Here is a 23,645-nt window from a genome sequence, read left to right as displayed (position 1 = left end):
TCAATGAACACCCAGGACTGATCTCCTTTAGAATTGACTAGTTGGATCTCCTTGCAGTCCAAGGAACTCTCAAGAGTCTTCTCCAACACCACAGTTCAAAAGCATCAATTCTTTGGCACTCAGCCTTCTTCACAGTCCAACTCTCACATCCATACATGACCACTGGAAAAACCATAGCCTTGACTAGATGGACCTTTGTTGGCAAAGTAATGTCTCTGCTTTTGAATATGCTATCTAGGTTGGTCATAACTTTCCTCCCAAGGAGTAAGCGTCTTTTAATTTCATGGCTGCAATCACCATCTGCAGTGATTTTGGAGCCCAGAAAAATAAAGTCTGACACTGTTTCCACTGTTTCCCCATCTATTTCTCATGAAGTGATGGGACCAGATGCCATGATCTTCGTTTTCTGAATGTTGAGTTTTAAGCCAACTTTTTCACTCTCCTCTTTCACTTTCATCAAGAGGCTTTTGAGTTCCTCTTCACTTTCTGCCATAAGGGTGGTGTCATCTGCATATCTGAAGTTACTGATATTTCTCCCGGCATTCTTGATTCCAGCTTGTGCTTCTTCCAGCCCAGCGATTCTCATGATGTACTCTGCATATAAGTTAAATAAGCAGGGTAACAATATACAGCCTTGACGTATTCCTTTTCCTATTTGGAACCAGGGTGTTGTTCCATGTCCAGTTCTAACTGTTGCTTCCCGACCTGCATATAGGTTTCTCAAGAGGCTGGTAGGTGGTCTGGTATTCCCTTCTCTTGAAGAATTTTCCGCAGTTGATTGTGATCCACACAGTCAAAGGCTTTGGCATAGTCAATAAAGCAGAAATAGATGTTTTTCTGGAACTATCTTGCCTTTTCAATGATCCAGTGGATGTTGCCAATTTGATCTCTGGTTCCCCTGCCTTTTCTAAAACCAGGTTGAACATCTGGAAGTTTATGGTTCACGTATTGCTGAAGCCTGGCTTGGAGAATTTTGAGCATTACTTTAATAGCGTGTGAGATGAGTACAATTGTGCAGTAGTTTGAGAATTCTTTGGCATTACCTTTCTTTGGGATTGGAATGAAAACTGACCTTTTCCAGTCCTGTGGCCACTGCTGAGTTTCCCAAATTTTCTGGCATATTGAGTGCAGCACTTTCACAGCATCATCTTTCAGGATTTGAAAGAGCTCAACTGGAATTCCATCACCTCCACTAGCTTTGTTCGTAGTGATGCTTTCTAAGGCCCACTTGACTGTGCATTCCAGGATGTCTGGCTCTAGGTGAGTGATCACACCATCATGATTATCTTGGTCATGAAGATCTTTTTTGTACAGTTCTTCTGTGTATTCTTGCCACCTCTTCTTAATGTCTTCTGCTTCTGTTAGGTCCATACCATTTCTGTCCTTTATTGCACCTGTCCTTATATGAAATATTCCCTTTGTATCTCTAATTTTCTTGAAGAGATCTCTAGTCTTTCCCATTCTGTTGTTTTCCTCTATTTCTTTGCATTGATCACTGAAGAAGGCTTTCTTATCTCTTCTTAGGTACTCAGCTTAGGGCTGGCTATAAAGACATGAACACACCATGGTTTCCTCTACCTACTGTATGATCCCAGGTCAGTGGGCATATGTTAACAACTATCTGTTGATGCTGGGCTCAAGTCAGAAAAAAATTTTGAGCACCCAATTTGGGGCAGCCACTCTCTTAGACACTGCGAGTAGCATCTTAGTGAGATGCAAGGAGATCCAACCAGTCCATCCTAAAGGAAATCAGTCCTGAATATTCTTTGGAAGGACTGATGCTGAAGCTGAAACTCTAATACTCTGGCCACCTGATGTGAAGAACTGACTCACTGGAAAAGACCCTGATGCCAGGAAAGATTGAAGGCGGGAGGAGAAGGGGACGGCAGAGGATGAGATGGTTGGATGACATCACTGACTCGATGGACATGAGGTTTGAGTAAATTCGGGAGTTGGTGACAGACAGGGAAGCCTGGCATGCTGCAGTCCATGGGGTCACAAGGAGTCGGATACAACTGAGCGACTGAACTGAACTGAAACTAGAACCAACATGCTGATCAGGGAATCTCAACCCGGCAAATTTGGCAATGTCTGGAGACATTTTTGGATGTCACAAAATGAGGTGTGGGGTGCTAATGGCATCTGATAGTTTGCTATAAACATCCAATACGGAGCAGGACAGACCATCACAGCAAAGGCGGCTCCAGCCCCAGATGTTCACTGTGTTGAGGCTGAGAATCCCAGCTCTGTCTCACGCTGCTTGGAACCTAAGTAATGACCACCCAAGTATCACAAAAGGGCAGGGGATTAGCTTTCACTCGCTACTGGAAGCCAGGAAGGCAAGAGAAACTGGAAAACTCAAGGATGAAAAGCTCATAATAAGAGCATGACTGGGTAGGTACAGAAGTGAATGTGAGCGAAATTTCAGACTTGAAAGCAAGCAAATGAAAGGAGTAATAGCCGTAGCACTTTGAACGCAGGAGATCAGGGAAGCTGGAATAGCATCAGGGAGCTTACCTGACTGAGGCCCGTGGAACAAGTGCGTACAGGGTAAAAGCAGATCCCAAGGGTAACTGAGAAAATGGTCGGGGGAGGGTGCAAGGAGAGGCTCACTTCACACGATGAGTTGGTCGCAGAGGTGAGCGGAAGAAAACAAAAGCTCTCTCCAGAGCCGCGGTACCCAAGAGCCTTTGAGAGGATACCTACGCCGTCTGGATGAAAAGCTCCAGCCTCGCGGAAACAATAATGACAACACTCCACTGTCCTTTGTCAGCCCAGAGCCCAGGCTTTCGTGAAGCACTCTCATGACTAGGGGAGCCTGACAATCCCGAGCTTCATGCCTGCTTCTAATGGACTCAGAGCCTCTGGGAAACAGCAGGACCTCAGGTCGTTTCAAGGGAAGTGAGGAGCAAGGTATAAAGGAGGCAAAGGAGACCTTCAAAGGTGCTGTCGCGTCGTTCGGGAAGTCCTCACTGAATGCAGAGGTGAAGGGCTGGTGGTGCAGGGCATAGAAGGAGCTGAGGCTGCCTGACCCCTCTCTTCTGCTGCTACTCTTGTTCTGAGCAGAGGGGAGAAGGGTGCCCAAGAGGTGAGCTCGGCAGAGTGAATGGAGCGAGTCAAGGCCATCATGCTCCAAAGGCCGCAGCATCAAGGCTGGTGACCACAGATGTCTACATCCTGAGTGCTTCCTCCCACCGGCTCCAAGCAACCCCTGCAGCAGAAATGCCAAGAGGGCTTGGAAAGACAGGCCTGTTCTTGCCCAGACAGTGGAGGCATGGTGCTCCCAGCACTTGGCAGGGCAGTATTGAAAGTAGGCTCCTCTGTGGATTTCTGGGTCTTACTTTTGGGACGTTTCTGCAAGTTTGAAGTTATTTATTAACAAATCAATGACACAGAGACACATACATTCATGACTTCCTATGTGCTTCCCTGTTGTCTAATTATTGGATCCTTGAACCAAATATAGCAGGGCATTGAAAAAAATAGACATGTAAATCTAGCATCTTACTTCTGATTCAAATCCTTCACTGGCTCCCTGTCACCAGTGAGCAAGAGTCAAAGTTTCTCTAAACAACAAGGATTTACTGTATAACTCAGGGAACGATACTCAGTATCTTGTAATAAAGTATAATGCAAAAGGATGGGGAAAATATAGACATATACATAAATATGCATGACCAAAATCATTTTGCTGTAGATCTGAAACAAATCCAATATTGTAAATCAACTATACTTCAATAGACTTTTTTAAAAAACTTAAGAAAAAAAGTCAACATTTTTCAGATAGCCAACCAGGCTTTCTATGAGTCTCCACTCCATTGAGGCTCCCCTATGTACTTTAGGCTTTCTCAAACAAAACTCACTGTACTTCCTGGCCAACCATGTTTGACATGTGCCTGCCTTTAACTAAGCTGATCCTACACCCTGAGTACTCTGTGTAACTTTCCAACATGGTGACCTCTTATTCATCCTGCAAAACCTCTATGGGAATTATACTTGACATAGTTTTAGTTGACCACTCTGGCCAACAGAAATAGTCATGTCCCTTCTATTTTATCACTGTTACGTTATAATAGGCCGCACACTCTGCTTGAGATAGTTATTTCTATATTCCTTTCATTTGATGGATGGTTGGGCTTGTTAGGAATATAGACCAGGTCTCATTCCTTGAGGCAAAGAAGCCATCTACTGAACTAGTAAGAGGTGAATGCTTATTAGACCAAACAAGAGACTGCCCATAAGTTGTCTTTAAATCATACTCTGATGTCAAGGACAACCGAGCTGACCCAGCACTCATGGAGGCTCCTCTGATGGAACAGAAAGGATGCAATATTGGAATGGGATACATCCCTGCTGGAGTCACTACTCTCTCACTTACCAAGCACCCGACGTGTGGTAAAAAAAAAAACAAAAAAAAAAACAAAAAAAAACAAGAACGATAGGGCTGTCTCAAGATCTGGGCTTTGAAATCAAAGAGAACTCAGCCCCTCACTGTCGGAGAAATTTCAGGAAAGCTACTTAACGTCAGCTTCAATTTTGACATCTGAAACATGAAAATAACAACAGTACCTAACTCAGCTGTGAGAATGAAACAGGATGACAGATGGCAAGTGCCTAGCAGAGGGCCTGGCCCGTGGTCCTCAGTATATGGTAACTAAGAGCCATGGTCGTTCTTGGGGATTTTACATCTTGAAGGATCATGGCATTGAGTGAAATGACATATACATATCATCTAACACTTGTCAGCTTCCATTTCCCTTGAGGGCTCTTCTTCCCATGAGCTCTGTTATCTTTTCTCTTGATCAGTCATTACCATCACCCCTCTATAGTACCAACTCCTATCACCTATTATCATATTTGAATAATTAAAAATGAGAATGTGACTTCTCTGCCTATCAAGGAGACATTTTCCCAAGTATATGTAGGATGTTCATTACCACATAATACTTTACTCCTTCTAAACATACAAAGATATTGTAACTAAGGTAATTAATATTTCAAGCATAACATAGATGACAAGGAAAGATCAAACTGATAGGCTCATCTAGAACTGATGTACCAGTGACTGCTCCTGTCAAACTGGCGTGGTACTAGACAGATCTGCTCTTTCGTTCCCTTGCCATGACATGCCACAGCTACCTCCCACAGGGAAAGTGTTAATTGCTCAGTCATGTCCGACTCTTTGTGACCCCAAGGACTATAGCCCACCAGGATCCCCTGTCCCTGGAATTCTCCAGGCAAGAATACTAGAGTGGGTTGCCATGTCTTCCTCCTGGGGATCTTGCCAATCCAGGGACAGAACCCACATCTCTTATGTCTCCTGCATTGGCAGGCGGGTCTTTACCACTAGTGCCACCTGGGAAGCCATTCCCTTCTCCAGGGCATCTCCACCCAGGGATCAAACCTGGGTCTCCTGCATTGCAGGCAGATTCTTTACCATCTGAGTCACTAGGGAAGCCCTTATAATAAAGGGGATGCTGTCGCTGCAAAGGTGATCTCCAAATGCTACTATGGAGCTGGCTCTTGAATCACCCATGTAACACTTCCTGCACACAGAAGTCAACATTTAAACCATCTCGTCTGACTAGCAAAGGCTGGTGCTGGTGTCCACGGAGGATGAGCATCCTCGTGCATGATGAATAAGCACATCAAGAAAGAGACTCTGATGGGAGGACTGACAGCCAGATCTGTAAGGCAAGACTGAATCAACAATTAAAAGAACAGTTCCAATTCAGTTAAGCCAGAGCCAAGAGAGACTCGGTTACATTTAAATCAAAATTCACCGTGGCAGGGGATGATGAGCTGCTCGGCTCTGAATGCTGGATGTTTTTTTTCTTGGAGGCTTAAGTGACAAGGCCAAGTGAATTGGAGTTATGTGCAGATGTGAGCTGTGCTAAGCTGGGGCGGCGGGCCTGTCATCTGTGGTGCGGAAGCCACCATGACTTGCACCAGCCGAGGCTCAGGGAGTTTCATGAAGTCGCTCTCGCACTCAGTGTACTGACTGTGCTGACCCTAAGACGGCTCTGTGGGAAGATCACGGCTCCTTAACGTTTAGCAGAGTGGAGAAGCGTGAGAGCTACACAGGGCGATGAAAGAGGCCATCGAGGATTCTTGCAGCGGACGCAGATTGTGGATCTGAAGTGAAACTGCTGTAAGATCAGCTGGGCGTATCTCCATAGTACCTGGGGGCAGGTGCTTATTCTGTGGGCCTGTAAGTACCCCATGAAGGAGAAACGGGCAGGTTCTATCTGACTAGTAGTATGTGAAAAACCACACAGGCACTTGTGTACTTTTTCAGTCGCCAAAGTTAACTAAAAACAAAAATCATGTGGAGGGGTGGGATGAGTGGGAGATTGGGACTGATATATATATATATCACTATGTATAAAGCCTCAGAGAAGGGCATGGCAACCCACTCAAGTATTCTTGCCTGGAGAATCCCATGGACGGAGGAGCCTGGCGGGCTACAGTCCATGGGGTCGCAAAGAGTTGGACATGACTAAGCAACTAACACACAAGTATAAAACAAATAACTAATGAGAACAGGAGAGTCCCTGATGGCTCAATGGTAAAGAATCTGCCTGCCAATGCAGGAGATCCAAGTTTGATCCCTGGGTTGGGAATATCCCCTGGAGAAGGGCAAGGCGAACCACTTCAGTATTCTTGCCTGGAGAATTCCAGGGACAGAGGAGCCTGGTGGGCTACCGTCCATGGGGTCATAAAAGAGTTGGTCACATCTTAGTGACTAAATAGCAGGAACAAATGAGAACAGACTGTATAACACAGGGAACTCTACCTGGTGTTCTGTGGTGACTCAACTGGGAAGGAAATCTAAAAATGAGAGGGAATGTGTATACATATAACTGACTGACTGTGCTGCATGGCAAGAAACTAACACAACACTGTAAAGCCATTTTATTCCAGTAAAAAAAAAATTAACGCAAAAACCAAACAAAAGGTATTTGAGATGGTGGCATTTCTCTAAAGAAAGAGACCCCTTGGGTCTCTTCTCCAAGAGACCAGATGACACTTAGGATTTGGGAATCATGGCAAAAGAGTTCCAGGAGAAGCTGTGATGGCTGTGGTTGGTGGTTTCTGTTTGACGTTTGAAAAAGTTCTGCCTAAAAAACAAAGGCAGCCTACATTGGCTAAGTGAGCCAGGATGGCGTGTGGCGTGCTGCAGAGAAGCATTAAAATCCATGCTGTCTCAGCAGGATGGGGACTGAGCTCTTGATTCATGCCCGTGGAGCATTACTGCTGAATTACAGAACTGCAGCTCTTTATGGGGAAGCCTCCCAAACTGCTTTTACTTCTGCATAATTCAAGATATAAAGACTGTTTATGGCTGCTCAACTGCATAAGAAGGCGAAGGATAGAGAAATCGCTCCACACCTTCATTCCGTTAACTCAGAAATCATGCATTTCCTTTGTGTACATGCTTTCCTTTCAGACTTTACTATCGATTGATTAACTGCTGACCTTCTCCTGTTTCCCTTCACATTGCCTTCCCTCTTGATCCATTTGCTTCTTCTCCCAATTTGAGAAACCTTAAGCAGACTCTGAAAATTCTGAAAGGATAAAGGATGCAATCCACCAGGGGAAAAAAAGAAAGAGGGGAAGAGAGGGAGGAGGATGTCAACTGCTTCTCCACCCAATCAAAGTTTATTCAGAGTGGACACTGGCACTGAGCAACCCTGCCAGCGCACCCCTGGAACCCGAAAACAGGGCAGATTTCAAGGCCATTGAATGATGGAGTTTCACTGCAGTCAGGGAACAGTAAGACTCAGCCATGGAATCATAGCCAAGAGTAAAGAAATGGAGGAAACCACATGATGTCACTTAGACGAGAAATCAAAAACATGACCCAAATAAACTTATCTGTGAAACAGACTCACAGACATGAAGAACCGACTTGCGGCTGTGAAGAGGAAGGCGGTGACGGAGGGACAAAGCGGGGGGCTGCCAAGAGGAAGGCAGTGAGGGATGGACAAAGCCGGGGTTTGAGCGCAGCAGGTGCAAAACTATTATATTTATGATGAATAAGCCTCAAGGTCCTATTGTATAGCACAGTGATATCCTTCAATATCCTGTGATAAACCATAATGGAAAAGAATATGAAAAAGAATATATCTACGGTACACATATATGTATATACATGAAACCACCATGCTGTACAGCAGAAAGTAACACAACATTGTAAATCAACTATACTTCAATGAAATAAATTAAAAAAAAAAAAAAAAAACCAGAAATGGAGGAAAAGAAAAAGCAGAAGGCCGGCATATGTGCACACACACAGACAGGTTCACAATCTTGCATTCATACTTTTAGTAGCACACACATGAAATAAGATGGTAGGTGAGAAAACGACAGACTTCTTATCTTACTCGGCTCATGCTCAGCATACAACATCCAACATATAAAGAAGCTTCATCAGGTTGAGTTTTAAGAGAACAGCCTCAGAATCCAGGCTTTCTGGATTCAATGAGTGGCTTAATCACTCAGTAAGCTGCTTCATCAGTCTGTGCCTCGGTTTCTTTATTTATAACACTGGCATGTAACTGTCACCTACCCCAGAAAGCTGCTGGAAGGATTCAGTGATGAGTACCTGGCAATGAGTGCATATACAATGAAAGTTGGCGATAGAGTAGTTTCTCCATGAAATTATCCACAGAATCAACGATTCCATAAAACAGAGATATTCTTGTATTTGCCTTCCACAGACAGTAGCTTTAAGGATCAAATGAGTCAATATATGTGAAAAATCTTTGTAAATTTGAAAGTGATCATTTGAATTTAAGAGTTTATTATTATGTATATCAAAGAGCAGGCTTCCCCAGTGGCTCAGCTGTAAAGAATCTGCCTGCAATGTAGGAGCCTTAGGAGACGCAGGTTCAATCCTTGGGTTGGGAAGATCCCCTAGAGGAGGGCATGGCAACCGACTCCAGTATTCTTGCCTGGGAAATCCCATAGAGAAGCCTGGTGGGCCTGTTGGGTGGCAAAGAGTCTGACATGACTGAAGCGACTTAGCATGCACATACGCATACCAAAAAGCAGTCACATGGATCCACTAAGTCACAGAGGCTTCCAGACTATTCCCAGAAGCCAAGTTTTATCTGCTAAGGTAGGAGTGAGGGGAGTGGGAGGGTGGGAGTGAAAGGGATGGGGAGGATGGGGGTGGGAGGGGAAGGGTATAAAAGGATCCTGAAAAGCATCATTTGCATTTCCTATCCTGAAGGGAGTTAGCTCAAGGAAATATGACATAAGGTCATAAGAAGTTAATACAAGAAGTAGGGCAAGAAAGAGAAACAACAAAAATGTTCATAGTGTTATGCTATAAACATACATACTACTATACATAAAACAGACAACTAATAAGAACCTGCTGTGTAGTACAGGGAACTCTACTCAACACCATGCAGTGACCTGTGTTGGAAAAGAACCTAAAAAAGAGTGGATATGTGTATAACTGATTCACCTGGCTATATACCTGAAACTAACACAACATTGTGAATCAACAATATGCCAATAAATATTAAACAATTAAAAGTGTTTAGAGAAACTGTGGCCCTTAACTTGACCAGGCCACACTGATTAAAGTAGATGTTTCTAAAAAAGCAAAGTCAGTGTACCCTGGGATGGCCAAGGAGGAAGTCCGACTGGGCTAGGTTAAAAGAGCTTCTCCCAGACTGTGTGAAGGACAGATAGATGGGGGATGTCATGGACCTTCCAGACAAAGAAAAATGGGGGAACATAGAGATGGGGCTGTAAATAATACAGCCAGAAAGTAGTAAGAGAGAAAGGAAGTTGAGCGTGTAGGGCTGACATAGAAGAATGCAGGAAAAAAAAGGAAAAGAGTCAAGACACTGCCTTTGTCACTTCATCATGTGTCTCTACCCTTGGCTTTGAAAAATGTAATTCTATCCTCCATATTTCACCCCCTCCAGGAATACAGAACAAGAAAAAAAAAGAAAAAGAAAATAAATACAAATCAGGAGCTTTAGATGGCTTCTTTTCTTCCTCAGTGAGGAACCAGAATTTCTCAGATAAGGATGTGGTAAAAGTCAGTCCATTAATAAGATTGACTTAAGGACCTGTATTAATGATGAGGGTATTCGGGCTGCAGATATTCACTTTTTAAATAACTTATATTAACCTCATTTTCCCATCTCTCTTACGATAGCAAATTTCTTTTTACAGGAATGTTTTTAGAGAAGTAATTTACTGGCACTTAATTACTAGTATTTAACCAATTCAACATTCCCTTTTCTAAAAGTCCATTAGGTTTCTATTACAATATTATACATTCTAATCAAATGTCGCTTTCTGCAAAGGTCTTCATTGTCAGTCTCCTCAAAGCAAAGTTTATCTGGACTATTAGACATTCTCTCTCTGCTTTGGTTGCACCAAATTAATTATTTATACCTAAAGTCCACCGCTTCAGAACTTGGGCATCTCAATGTTCCTCCAGCAGATTATTAAGAATCTTTTTTTTAAATAAAATCCTCATTTCCTAGTCTGTTTGATTGAGGTTAAACACAATAGTCTAGTGATTCTTGTATGAAACAGTTCAATGTCATAAGATTCTCTCCTGGGTTTTATGGCAATGAACAAATTTGAAATAAATGAACCTTTCATTAAGAATATCCTCACAGGGGAGAAGGGAAATGGGCTTCTGACTTAAAAACTGCACCAGTCTAACAGAGTTATTAAAACAAATCTGATAGTATGCTGATTCTATTATTTATACAACAGGAATAATCAGAGATACAAAAGGGGCCTTAGGAGTTTCCAGCCCCCTTTCTTATTTTACAGATAAAGAAAAAGAGATCAACAGCCCTCAAAGAGCCTTTAGCTCATAGTGACTTGCTTGGTTCTAAGGGACACTTTCAGGTACTCATCAAAGGCATCCTTGAAGCTGTAAGACAGGGCACACACAGAGTCACACACAATTCTTCATTGCAAGCAACCAACTCTGCTCTGACTTGTTTAGGTAGCAAAGGACTTTATTAAAGGTTATATCTCTAATAAAGTTCTTCCAGGGCTTCCCAGCTGGTGCTTGTTTTAAAGAATCTGCCTGCCAATGCAAGAGATGTAAGAGATGCAGTTTCAATCCCTGGGTTGGGCAGATCCCCTGGAAGAAAGGAAGTGAAGTGAAAGTCGCTCAGTCGTGTCTGACTCTTTGTGACCCCGTGGACTATATATAGTCCATGGAATTCTCCAGGCCAGAAAATTGGAGCGGGTAGCCTTTCCCTTCTCCAGGGCATCTTCCCAACCCAGGGATCAAACCCAGGTCTCCCGCATTGCAGGCAGATTCTTTACCAGCTGAGCCACAAGGAAAGCCCAAAAGGTTAGGAAACGTCCCTGGGTGGGCTCGAACCACCAACCTTTAGGTTAAAAGCCAAACGTGCTTACAATTGTGCCACAGATATACCTGGAGGAGGGCATGGCAACCCACTGCAGTATTCTTGCCTGGAGAATCCCCACGTACAGAGGAGCCTGGCAGGCTACAGTCCATAGGGTCCCAAAGAGTCAGACACAACTGAAGCAACTTACACACACACACACACACACACACAGAATTGCCTAGACTACACACACACACACACACACACACACAGAATTGCCTAGACTCTCCAGTAAAGTCAAAGATACATAACGGGCAGCCAAATGGAACAATGAGCAACCACATCATAGGGAAACGGAGAGTCACTTGGCAGTGTCCTCGCAGTTCTAAACCCATGACATTGACACGGCTCCCAACCGTAAGACTCGCCAGTTCTGCTGGTAGCACCTCCGCCGCCATCCTCTCCAGAGACGGATGTCCATACCAGTACTTCGTCACATTGCTCAACTCTCCACTCCACCTTGGGTGAGCACACCTGACGAGTGGGCCTAGCCACAAAGACTAGAAAATAAGCTTTTCAGCTTTCACCTTAGGGAGGTGAGACTTTAAAAGAAATTCCCTGACCATAAAGTAGGACAAATGTTCACCAAGTCTACCAAGATTAACAGAGCTTCTTTAAAAACCTTTGACTTCCGCCTGGGCATCTGGAAGGAAAAAAATGGTCTCTCTTCCATAACTCACCCTGGAGAAGGAGATGGCAACCCACTCCAGTATTTTTGCCTAGAGAATTCCATGGACAGAGGAGCCTGGTGGGCTACAGTCCATGGGGTCACAAAGAGTCGGACACGACTGAGTAACTAACACTTTCCCTAAATCCACCCTCCTGCCCCAACCCTCACCAGTAATTTGTTTTCGAACACAGATGTGACTCTGACATACTTTATAAGACAAAAAGTGCATTCTTTCATTCTGTTCCTGGGACCTCACCTTGTAACACAAGCATGCCAACCTACTGATGAGTCAACAGAGAGAAGGGGACCTTCTCCAAGCTACATGTCATTGACTAAGGCCCTTGACCTTTTTTTCTATTTATTTTTAATTGGAAGTATAATTGATTTCTGCTTTATAGCAAAGTGATTCAGTTACACACACACGTATTCTTTATTCGTATTCTTTTCCATTACAGTTGATCACAGCACACTGAATATAGTTTCCTGTACTATGCAGAAGTTGTTTATCCATTCTAAATGTAATAGTTTGCATCGATAATCCCCAAACTCCCAATCCTTCCCTCCCCCACTGCAACCACAGGTCTGTTCTCTCTGTCTGAGTCTGTTTCTGTTTTGTAGATAAAATTCATTTGTGTCATATTTTAGATTCCACATATAAGTGAAATCACATCTTCACTTAGTATGATCATCTCTAGGTCCATCCAAGTTACTGCCAGTGGCATTATTTCCCTCTTTTTTATGGCTGAGTAGTAGTCCATTGTGCATATGTAATCCATTCACCATGTAAAGCAGCATGGAGGTTCGCCAAAGCTAAATAGAGGTGCCATACGACCCAGCAATCTCACTCACTCCAATATATCTGGAGAAAACTATAATGCAAAAACGTACAAGCGTCCCTATATTCATAGCAGCACTATTTGTGCTAATAGCCAAGACTAATAGCCAAGACATGGCCCCTTGACCTAGACCTTTCTAATTCTAGCACCATCTTGATTCCTCCGTGACATAAAAACAATAAGATTGCCCAGCATGCAGTGGCTCAAGGCTACAATCTGTTAGTTGCTTGCCTTTGGGCTTTTAATTCTCAGACATTGAATTATTTTGAGGAGGTTGTTTACCTTGATGTGTGCAGAATTAGCCTTAGACACTAAGCCTTTATGGCAAGTTTTATTGTCCAAGGCAAATATAACCTGTTAAGATTTACAGGCTTTATTAACAGCAATAACCATTTTACAACCAACATCAGTAAATCAGGGTTTATTGAGAACTCTACAATTTTAATCTGTGAAAAACCATTAAAATGTCGGATTTTCATTGGACATAATTTCTAACTTTTATGAAAGATAGATTTTGCATTTAATTGGGGAGTATAAAAAAGTGCAGTGTGGGATAACGAATTGTTTTGAAAAGAGCAAATTGGTTTTAGCTAAACAACGGTGTCAAACACTAAAAAGTGGCCATCTTTAGTTAGAACTGCCCCAAGGTCGAGGTTAAAAGCAAGTGTAGTGACAAATGCATTCTAATACATCTCATAATGGGATGAGCTCATGGCATTTAGCAAAGGCTGAATTATCATCTGTTCACATTTCGGTATTTTCAGAAAAGCATACAACTAATTATTTCATTTAAACCTATGCCTGCTGCCTGGTGAGTACCTTCAAGTTTATATACCATGCCTGCTTTGGAGGTAGCATTAGTGGTAAAGAACTCGCTTGCCAATGCAAGAGACCTAAGAGATGCAGGTTCGATGCCTGTGTCAGGCAGATCCCCTGGAGGAGGGCATGACAACCCACTTCAGGATTCTTGCCTGGAGAATCCCCATGGACAGAGAAGTCTGGCAGGCTACAGTCCATAGCGTTGCACAATTGAAGGGACTTAGCACGCGTGCACCCATACTAAAATTGGAATGATTCAGAGAAGATTAGCATGGCCCTGTGCAACAATGAACAAAAATTCATGAAGCATTACATATTTTTGTTTGGAAGCATCCTACAAAACTAAACACACTCTTAGCACATGATCCAGCAATAGTACTCCTTGATATTTACTCAAATAACCTAAAAATTTACGGCCACACAAAAACCCAAACATGCATATTTATATCAGCTTCATTCAGAATTACCAAATCTTGGAAGCAACCTTGATGTCCTTCAGTTGGTGAATGAATAAATAAACCGGGTACATTCAAACAATGGAATATTATCCAATGCTACAAAAGAAATTAGCTATTAAGTCATGAAAAGACACGGAGGAAGCTCAAACACATATTACTAAGTGAAAGGCACCAATCTGCAAAGGTGACATGCTGTGTGTTTTCAACTATACGACATTCTGGAAAAGGAAAAATCATGTAGACAGTTAAAAAAAAAAAAAAATCAGAGGTTTCCAGACGTTCTGGGAAGGCAGGGATGAACAGAGCACAGATGATTTTTAGGGCAGAGAAATGACTCTGTATGATACGAAAATGGTGAATACATGCATGCATGAGTGCTAAGTCGCTTCAGTCCTGCCCAGCTCTTTGTGATCCTATGGACTGCAGCCTGCCAGAATCCTCTGTCCATGGGAATTCTTCCGGCAAGAATACTGGAGTGGCTTGACATGCCCTCCTCCAGAGGATCTGCCCAACACAGGGATCCAACCTGAGTCTCTTGTCTTTTGCATTGTCAGGTGGGTTCTTTACCACTAGCACCACCAGGGAAGGCCAATGATGGATACATGTCATTATTAATTTGTCCAAACCCACAGAATGTAAAACACTAGGAATGAACCCTAGTGTAAACTATGGACTTTGGGTGATTAAAAAAAAAGTTTATATACCCGAGTGTTTTTAGTAACAATAATGCCATTCATTACAGGTTGGGGCACAGACTTGGATTACTGTAATACTGAATGGTTTGTCTTGGAAATGAACAGAGATCATTCTGTCATTTTTGAGATTGCATCCAAGTATTTCAGACTCTTTTGAAATATTTCTGCATTTCAGACTCTTTTGTTGACTATGAGGGCTACTCCATTTCTCCTAAGGGATTCTTACCCACAGTAGTAGATATAATGGTCATCTGAGTTAAATTCACCCATTCCTGTCCATTTTAGTTCACTGATTCCTAAAATGTTAATGTTCACTCTTGCCATCTCCTGTTTGACCACTTCCAATTTGACTTGATTCATGGACCTAACATTCCAGGTTCCTATGCAATGTTGCTCTTTACAGCATGGGACTTTACCACCATCACCAGTCATATCTAAAACTGGGTGCTGTTTTTCACATGAAAAGATGCTCAACATCACTCATTATCAGAGAAATGCAAATCAAAACCACTATGAGGTACCATTTCACACCAGTCAGAATGGCTGCGATCCAAAAGTCTACAAATAATAAATGCTGGAGAGGATGTGGAGAAAAGGGAACCCTCTTACACTGTTGGTGGGAATGCAAACTAGTACAGCCACTATGGAGAACAGTGTGGAGATTCCTTAAAAAACTGGAAATAGAACTGCCTTATGATCCAGCAACCCCACTGCTGGGCATACACACTGAGAAAACCAGAAGGGAAAGAGACACGTGTACCCCAATGTTCATCGCAGCACTGTTTATAATAGCCAAGACATGGAAGCAACCTAGATGTCCATCAGCAGATGAATGGATAAGAAAGCTGTGGTACATGTACACAATGGAGTATTACTCAGCCATTAAAAAGAATACATTTGAATCAGTTCTAATGAGGTGGATGAAACTGGAGCCTATTATACAGAGTGAAGTAAGCCAGAAGGAAAAACATAAATACAGTATACTAACGCATATATATGGAATTTAGAAAGATGGTAACAAGAACCTGGTGTACGAGACAGCAAAAGAGACACTGATGTATAGAACGGTCTTATGGATTCTGTGGGAGAGGGAGAGGGTGGGAAGATTTGGGAGAATGGCAATGAAACATGTAAAGTATCATGTGGGAAACGAGTTGCCAGTCCAGGTTCGATGCATGATGCTGGATGCTTGGGGCTGGTGCACTGGGACGGCCCAGAGGGATGGTATGGGGAGGGAGGAGGGAGGAGGGTTCGGGATGGGGAACACATGTATACCTGTGGCGGATTCATTTTGATATTTGGCAAAACTAATACAATTATGTAAAGTTTAAAAATAAAATTGGAGAAAAAAAAATAAATAAAACTGGGTGCTGTTTTTGATTTGGCTCCATCTCTTCATTCTTTCTGGAGTTTTTCCTCCACTGCTCTCCAGTAGCATATTGGGCACCTACCAACCTGGGAAGTTTATCTTTCAGTGTTCTATCTTTTTACCTTTTCATACTGTTCATGAGGTTCTCAAGGCAAGAATACTGAAGTGGTTTGCCATTTCCTTCTCCAGTGGACCATGTTTTGTCAGAACTCTCCACCATGACCTGTCCATCTTGGGTGGCCCCACAAGGCATGGCTCATGGTTTCATAGATCCCCAACCAGTAGTGCTGCAGAAGCTGAAGTTGAATGGTTCTATGAAGACATTCGAGAACTAACACCCAAAAAAGATGTCCCTTTCCATTATAGGGGACCGGAATGCAAAAGTAGGAAATCAAGAGATACATAGAGTAACAGACAAATTTGACTTGGCCTTGGAGTACAAAATGAAGCAGGGCAAAGGCTAACAGAATTTTGCAAAGAGAATGCACTGATCATAGTAAATACCCTCTTCCAACAACACAAGAGAAGACTCTACACATGGACATCACCAGACGGTCAATACCGAAATCAGATTGATTATATTCTTTGCAGTCAAAGATGGAGAAGCTCTATACAGTTAGCAAAAACAAGACAAGGAGCTGACTGTGGCTCAGATCATGAACCCTTTATTGCCAAATTCAGACTTAAATTAAAGAAAGCAGGGAAAACCACTAGACCATTCAGTGGTTTATCAATGGTTTATTCAGAAGGGTAAATCAAATCCCTTCTGATTATACAGTGGAAGTGACAAATAGATTCAAGGGATTAGATCTGATAGAGTGTCTGAAGAACTATGGACAGAGGTTTGTGACATTGTACAGGAGGCAGTGATCAAGACCATCCCCAAGAAAAAGAAATGAAAAAAGGCAAAATGGTTGCCTCAGGAGGCCTCACAAAAAGCTGAGAAAAGAAGAGAAGCTAAGGGCAAAGGAGAAAAGCAAAGATAAACCCATCTGAATGCAGAATTCCAAGGAACAGCAAGGAGAGATGAGAAAGCCTTCCTCAGTGATCAGGGGAAAGAAAGAGAGGAAAACAACAGAGAGGGAAAGACTAGAGATCTCTTCAAGAAAATTAGAGATACCAGGGGAACATTTCATGTAAGGACAGGTGCAATAAAGGACAGAAATGGTATGGACCTAACAGAAGCAGAAGATATTAAGAAGAGGTGGCAACAATACACAGAAGAATTATATAAAAAAGATCTTCATGACCCAGATAGCTACAATGGTGTGATCACTCACCTAGAGCCACACATCCTGGAATGTGAAGTCAAGTGGGCCTTAGAAAGCATCACTACGGACAAAGCTAGTAGAGGTGATGGAATTCCAGTTGAGCTCTTTCAAATACTAAAGATGATGTTGTTAAAGTGCTGTACTCAATATGCCAGCAAATTTGGAAAACTCAGCAGTGGCCACAGGACTGGTAAAGGTCAGTTTTCATTACAATCCCAAAGAAAGGCAATGCCAAAGAATGCTCAAACTACCGCACAAATGCACTCATCTCACACTCTAGTAAAGTAATGCTCAAAATTCTCCAAGCCAGGCTTCAGCAGTACATGAACCATGAAATTCCGGATGCTCAAGTTGGATTTACAAAAGGCAGAGGAACCAGAGATCAAATTGCCAACATCCGTTGGATCATTAAAAAGCAAGAGAGTTTCAGACATCTACTTCTACTTCTGCTTTATTGACTATGCCAAAGCCTTTGACTGTGTGAATTGCAACAAACTGGAAAATTCTTAAAAGAGATGGGACTATCTGACCACCTGACTTGCCTCCTTAGAAATCTGTATCCAGGTCAAGAAACAACAATTAGAACCAGACATGGAACAACAGACTGGTTCCAGATTGGGAAAGGAGTATGTCAAGGCCGTATACTGTAATTCTGTTTATTTAACTTATATTCAGAGTACATCATGTGAAATGCTGGGCTGGATAAGGCACAAGCTGGAATCAAGATTGCCAGGAGACATATCAATATTTCTCAGATACACAGATACGTGGATGACACCACACTTATCAAAAAGCGAAGAATTAAACTTAATGAAAGTGAAAAAGGAGAGTGAATAAGTTGGCTTGAAACTCAACATTCAGAAAATGAAGATCATGGAATCCAGTCCCATCACTTACTGGCAAAAAGATGGGGAAACAATGGGAACAATGAGAGAATTTATTTTGCGGGGCTCCAAAATCACTGCAGATGGTGACTGCAGCCATGAAATTAAAAGACACTTGCTCCTTGGAAGAATAGCTATGACTAACCTAGACAGCTTATTAAAAAGCAGAGACATTACTTTGCCAACAAAGGTCCATCTAGTCAAGGCTATGGTTTTTCCAGCAGTCATGTATGGATGTGAGAGCTGGACTATAAAGCAAGCTGAGTGCTGAAGAATTGCTGCTTTTGAACTGTGGTGTTGGAGAAGACTCTTGAGAGTCCCCTGGACTGCAAGGAGATCCAACCAGTCCATCGTAAAGGAAATCAGTCCTGAATATTCATTGAAAGGACTGATGCTGAAGCTGAAACTCCAATACTTTGGCCACCTGATGTGAAGAACTGACTCACTGAAAAGACCCTGATGCCGGGAAAGATTGAAGGCGGGAGGAGAAGGGGACAACAGAGGATGAGATGGTTGGATGGCATCACCGACTCAATGGACATGAGTTTGAGTAAGCTCTGGGAGTTTGTGATGGACAGGGAAGCCTCGTGTGCTGCAGTCCATGGGGTCACACAGATTCAGACACGACTGAGTGACGGAACTAAACTGAATGCCATTCATAAGACTCCCCAAGGGATAAGGTAAAACCACAGATAGTTACCAGCTTCTGTAAATAACCAAAATAACCATTTATTTCCTCCATGCACTAGATTGTGTGTGCTCAGATGCTAAGGCATGGCCAACTCTTTTGTGACTCCATGGACTGCAGCCTGCCAGGCTCCTCTGTCTATGGGTTTGCCCAGGCAAGAATATTGGAGTGTGCTGCTGTTTCCTTCTCCAGGGGTCTTCCTGACCCAGGGATGGAAACCTTATCTCCTGCATTCATAGGCAGATTCTTTACCATTGAGCCACAAGGGAAGCCCATAAAAGATTATATGCAGTAGATAACAAGAGAGGAAGACAGGAAGCATTCTGGTGCTTCATCCTCTGATGAACTTGAAAGGCAAGAAAAAGGCACAGGCTTGGAGGAAGAGCTCATGGGCTGCCTGGGGAGAGACGGGCTGGTCCTAGCAGCATCCTTCTTCATGGGGCTGAAAGTGTGTTAAAAATCGCAAAGGTTTTCAATTTCAATCTGCATCCTCAACTGTAATGAAACCCTACATGTTCCTCTGAGAAGCAAAGTTCACGATGCTTTAGAAAAGAAGAAAATGAGAAGGAAGAACTGAAGCCACAATCCTCTCTACTATTTATTTAGTATTAGAAACTGTGCTAGATGCCTTGCATATTCTTGGGTTTTCTTCTTCTCTGGCTGGAGCAATCCTACAGGGAAAGTGTTGTTCCTATTTTCAGATGAGGCCTCTGAGGTTCAGGGTGGCCAGTATTTGCCATAGGTCATAGTGTTAGGAGGTGCTAGTCCGGATCGGACTGCAGTTTCACTCCAAAATTGTTACTTTCCCTTCATTATGCCACACTAAGAATTTTCAGTTCTCTACCATTTCCAGACTCCACGACTATATCTCAGGAGAGAGAACCCAGTGATACAGACATCATTATGCACTTATGAGGATATAACCGGGGCCCTTTATGACAATGAAATCTTTTGGGGTCATGGCCAAATGTGGGGAAAGTTGTAATAAGGGTGGAGACTACTTGTATTCTCTCCTCTTCATATGCCCCCTTTCATTTCCCTCCAAGGCACCCTCTCTGTAACTGAAGACATTCCGTACTTCCTGTTTCCTAAGACTGCATCCAACCCAGGCTCCTGGTCCTTGGGAGCACAGGGGCTCCAGGACTGCCCTGCTCCCAGAGCCTCTATTCCCTGCGTGTTCATAAGTTTTATCGCCAGATGACCTATTTCAAACAAAGAAACAGCAATTAGAACAACTTTAGGATTAGCATATCAGCTGGAAGAGATTTCAATGAAAAAAACTATTTCTCAGGGCAGACTGTCAGGCAGAACAAGAAGATATGTTATTACTGGCCTAGGGGTCCCAACCAATCCTATCATCTCACTAAAAAGAAACACCAACTAGCAAAGAGAGGAAAAGTCTAAGCTTTAAGTTTGATTGACTCTGTGATCTGAAACCTTGGACAAGTTCCTATAAGATGTACATGAAAATATCAAGAGCTTTCTAGCATCTCATAGCACACTTCTGCAAATTAAATTAAAAATAGAAAAGACTACTTAACACAGTGCCTGGCACACAGGGGCACTCTTTCTATTCTTATGCAAAGCACCTTGTCTGGTCGTCTAGATGGAGTTAGTTGCCAAGTATGTTCTATCTTACAGAGAGAAGGCAGAGGTGTCTTGTGAAAATAAGACTTGCTCCCAAGGTTTCTTTCAATGTGATAAGTAGGAGACCTCCTATTCCACTGCAGGACAAGACCAGCTGGTCCATCAGCTGGTTCTGACTGGACCAGTCACAACTCCTTCTAGTGATGACCTCTGGGACCCCACAGGAGGTGGGCAGGACGGGAACCAGGCTGCAGTCGACCAGGTGGAACGCAACCGGCTCAGAGAAGGTACCTTTGATGACATTTCACAGTGACCATTATGTAACTGATCAATTTCCGAGCAGTTTCCAGTTACTGCCATTCTGAAGAGTCATTAATGTTAGGATATTTGCATGACAAAGAGGTCAGTAAGCACAAAAATACTCTGCAATCTGAAGACCCCATGACAGGCACTGGCAGACATCCCCACCTCAAGAGACCCTGACCACAGAAGGTATGAACATTTTCACCTTCTTTCCCTATCTGTATCCATCTCTCTCACAGCTTTCTCCTCTAGATCGACCTGCCCTTCAACAAAAACACAAACGTTGGCGGTCATAACTAGTGTGTAAGCTATTGCTGAAACTAAAGAGCTGTAAATATCAGTGCACAGACATAGGTAGTATCCATCTCATAAATAAGTGAAATTTCAAAGTAACACATGTGTTTGGAAACCAGATGCTTTCCTACCTTAAGAAGATGCTATAAAAGCTTGTAAGGGTCCCACACCAGCCATTAACCCACAGTGCAGCTGAAACATTCTCCATATTCATCCATAATACAAAAGGCGGGAAACAAAGCTTCCCCTCTTCAGCTCAGAATTTCTGTTTTAAACCATCCTACAGTCACAGCTGTTCCTTGAAATGGCCCTCTTTCAGCCAGCCTGGCTCTGAAATTTATTTCTAATGATGTCTATGTGCTTAAAAATAAAAGATTATTAATACATCAAGGGGGAGTGGAAAGTGTACTGAGTTCAAGAGTGGCCCCCTTCCCAAATTTCAAGCCCACACATAACCTGTGCATGTGACCTTATTTGGAAATAGGGTCATTGCAGACGTACTGTGACCAAGAAGATTAACACCAGGCATTACTGGATTGAGGTTGACCCTCATCCAATGATTCACGTTCTTGTAAAAGCCAAAATTCAGACATATCGAGATAGAGAGAGACTTCCCTGGTGGTCCAGTGGCTAAGACTCCATGCTCCCAACGCAGGGGGCCTGGGTTTGATCCTCAGTGTTGAACTAGATTTCACATGCCCCACCTAAGAGTTTGCATGACACAACGGAAGATCCCAAAAGACCTCCCATACCACCACCAAGATCAGAGGTCCTGATGCTGCGTCTAAGACTCTGCACAGTCAAATAAATAAATATTAAAAAAGAAAGTGATAAAAAAGATACAGAGAGAATAATACCCATTTGAAGATGGAGGCAGAGTCTGTAGTCATGTATCTACACTCCAAGGGCAGCAAGGATTGTCAGAAACCACCAGAATCTAAGAGAAAAGCTCATTTTCCAGAACCCCCAGGAAAACTAACCCCGCCTGCACCCTACTTCAGACTTCTAGCCTCCAGAACTGTGAGAGAATTCAGTTTGACTGTTTTAAGTCCCGGTATGTAGTCATTTGTCACAGCAGCCCCAGGAAACTAATCCAGGAAGTAAATACCTACCAGCATAGAAATCTGGCAAGAGGGGAGGCACCAGAAAAGAAAATATACTTTCATACTGAGAAGTCTGTATTTATTGTGTTCCTTCTTCCCCTGGCCAAGAACTCTCCCAAATACTGTTTTCACTGCCATCAGGGTGTGTGACTACCGGAAGTTTTTCACATAGGGTTCTGCTCCTGTGGTTATAGCTGAAAATCACATCAGAATGGGGTGGGGAGTGACCGGGGAGGAGGGAGGCCCAAGAGAAAGGGGATATATATACATATAAATATACATACACACACACACACACACACACACACACGTGTGCTTAGTTGCCCAGTTGTGTCCAACTCTTTGTGACCCTGTGGACTGTAGCCTGCCAGGCTCCTCTGTTTGTGGGAATTCGCTAGGCAAGAATACTAGAGTGGGTTGCCATGCCTTTCTCCAGGGGATCTTTCCAACCCAGGGATCAAACCCAGCTTTCCTGCATTGCAGGCAGATTCTTTACCATCTGTGCTATCATATAGCTCAACAGATGTTTGTGATATAGCAGAAAGTAATACAACATCGTAAAGCCACTATGCAGGTACGCTCAGTCGTGTCCTGCTCTTTGCAACCCCATGGTCTATAGCCCGCCAGGCTCTTGTGCCCATGGGATTCTCCAGACAAGAATACTGGAGTGGGTTGCCATGCCCTTTTCCAGGGGATCTTCCCTACCCAGGGATCAAACCTGCATCTCCTGCGTCTCGTGCATTGGCAGGCAGAATGTTTACCACTGAGCCTCCTGGGAAGCCCTATACTTCAATAACAAATAAACAAAAGAAACATAAAGTTGGAAAAAGGAACTGAGCCAATAGGGACAACTCATTTCCTTTCAAGGACAATGTTGGGGCAAGAAAGGTGGAGGGATGTTTCAAGAGCTGCTTCCAAATTCAACCCAAGTTCAGCCTTTCCCAAGTATTGAGTTGGCTAAAAGATTCCTTTGGGTTTTTCCATACAATGGTATGAACAATCTGAATGAACCTTTTGGCCAACCCAACAGTTGACCAGCTAGGAATGCTGCTTGCTTCCTAGAGGCTAATTCCTTCTCCAACAGGGATCTTCCCTCCCAACCAGGGTCCCAAAGAGCCTTGGGGTCCTTATAATTCCTAAATCCTTGAGCTCTCTGGGAAGACACTTCAATGTGTGTGTGTGCACGTGTACAAACTCATGGACATACTTATATATCAAGGCATATCTTCCCTTTTGGCTCTTACCCTACCAGGTTACACA

At 43.1% G+C, this 23,645-nt stretch overlaps 1 protein-coding gene and 1 pseudogene across 3 annotated transcripts in view; one reads left to right on the top strand and one right to left on the bottom strand.

The window, feature by feature from the left end:
• The window catches only part of UNC5D (unc-5 netrin receptor D), a 644,487-nt gene that overhangs the window by 206,087 nt on the left and 414,755 nt on the right, over positions 1–23,645 (bottom strand). The window lies entirely within an intron of this gene.
• LOC139180253 (U6 spliceosomal RNA) lies at positions 13,957–14,054 on the top strand (annotated as a pseudogene).

The sequence above is a fragment of the Bos indicus genome, chromosome 27 (assembly GCF_029378745.1).
Source record: "Bos indicus isolate NIAB-ARS_2022 breed Sahiwal x Tharparkar chromosome 27, NIAB-ARS_B.indTharparkar_mat_pri_1.0, whole genome shotgun sequence".
Lineage (NCBI taxonomy): Eukaryota > Metazoa > Chordata > Mammalia > Artiodactyla > Bovidae > Bos > Bos indicus.
This window is presented reverse-complemented; position numbering and strand designations above follow the sequence as displayed.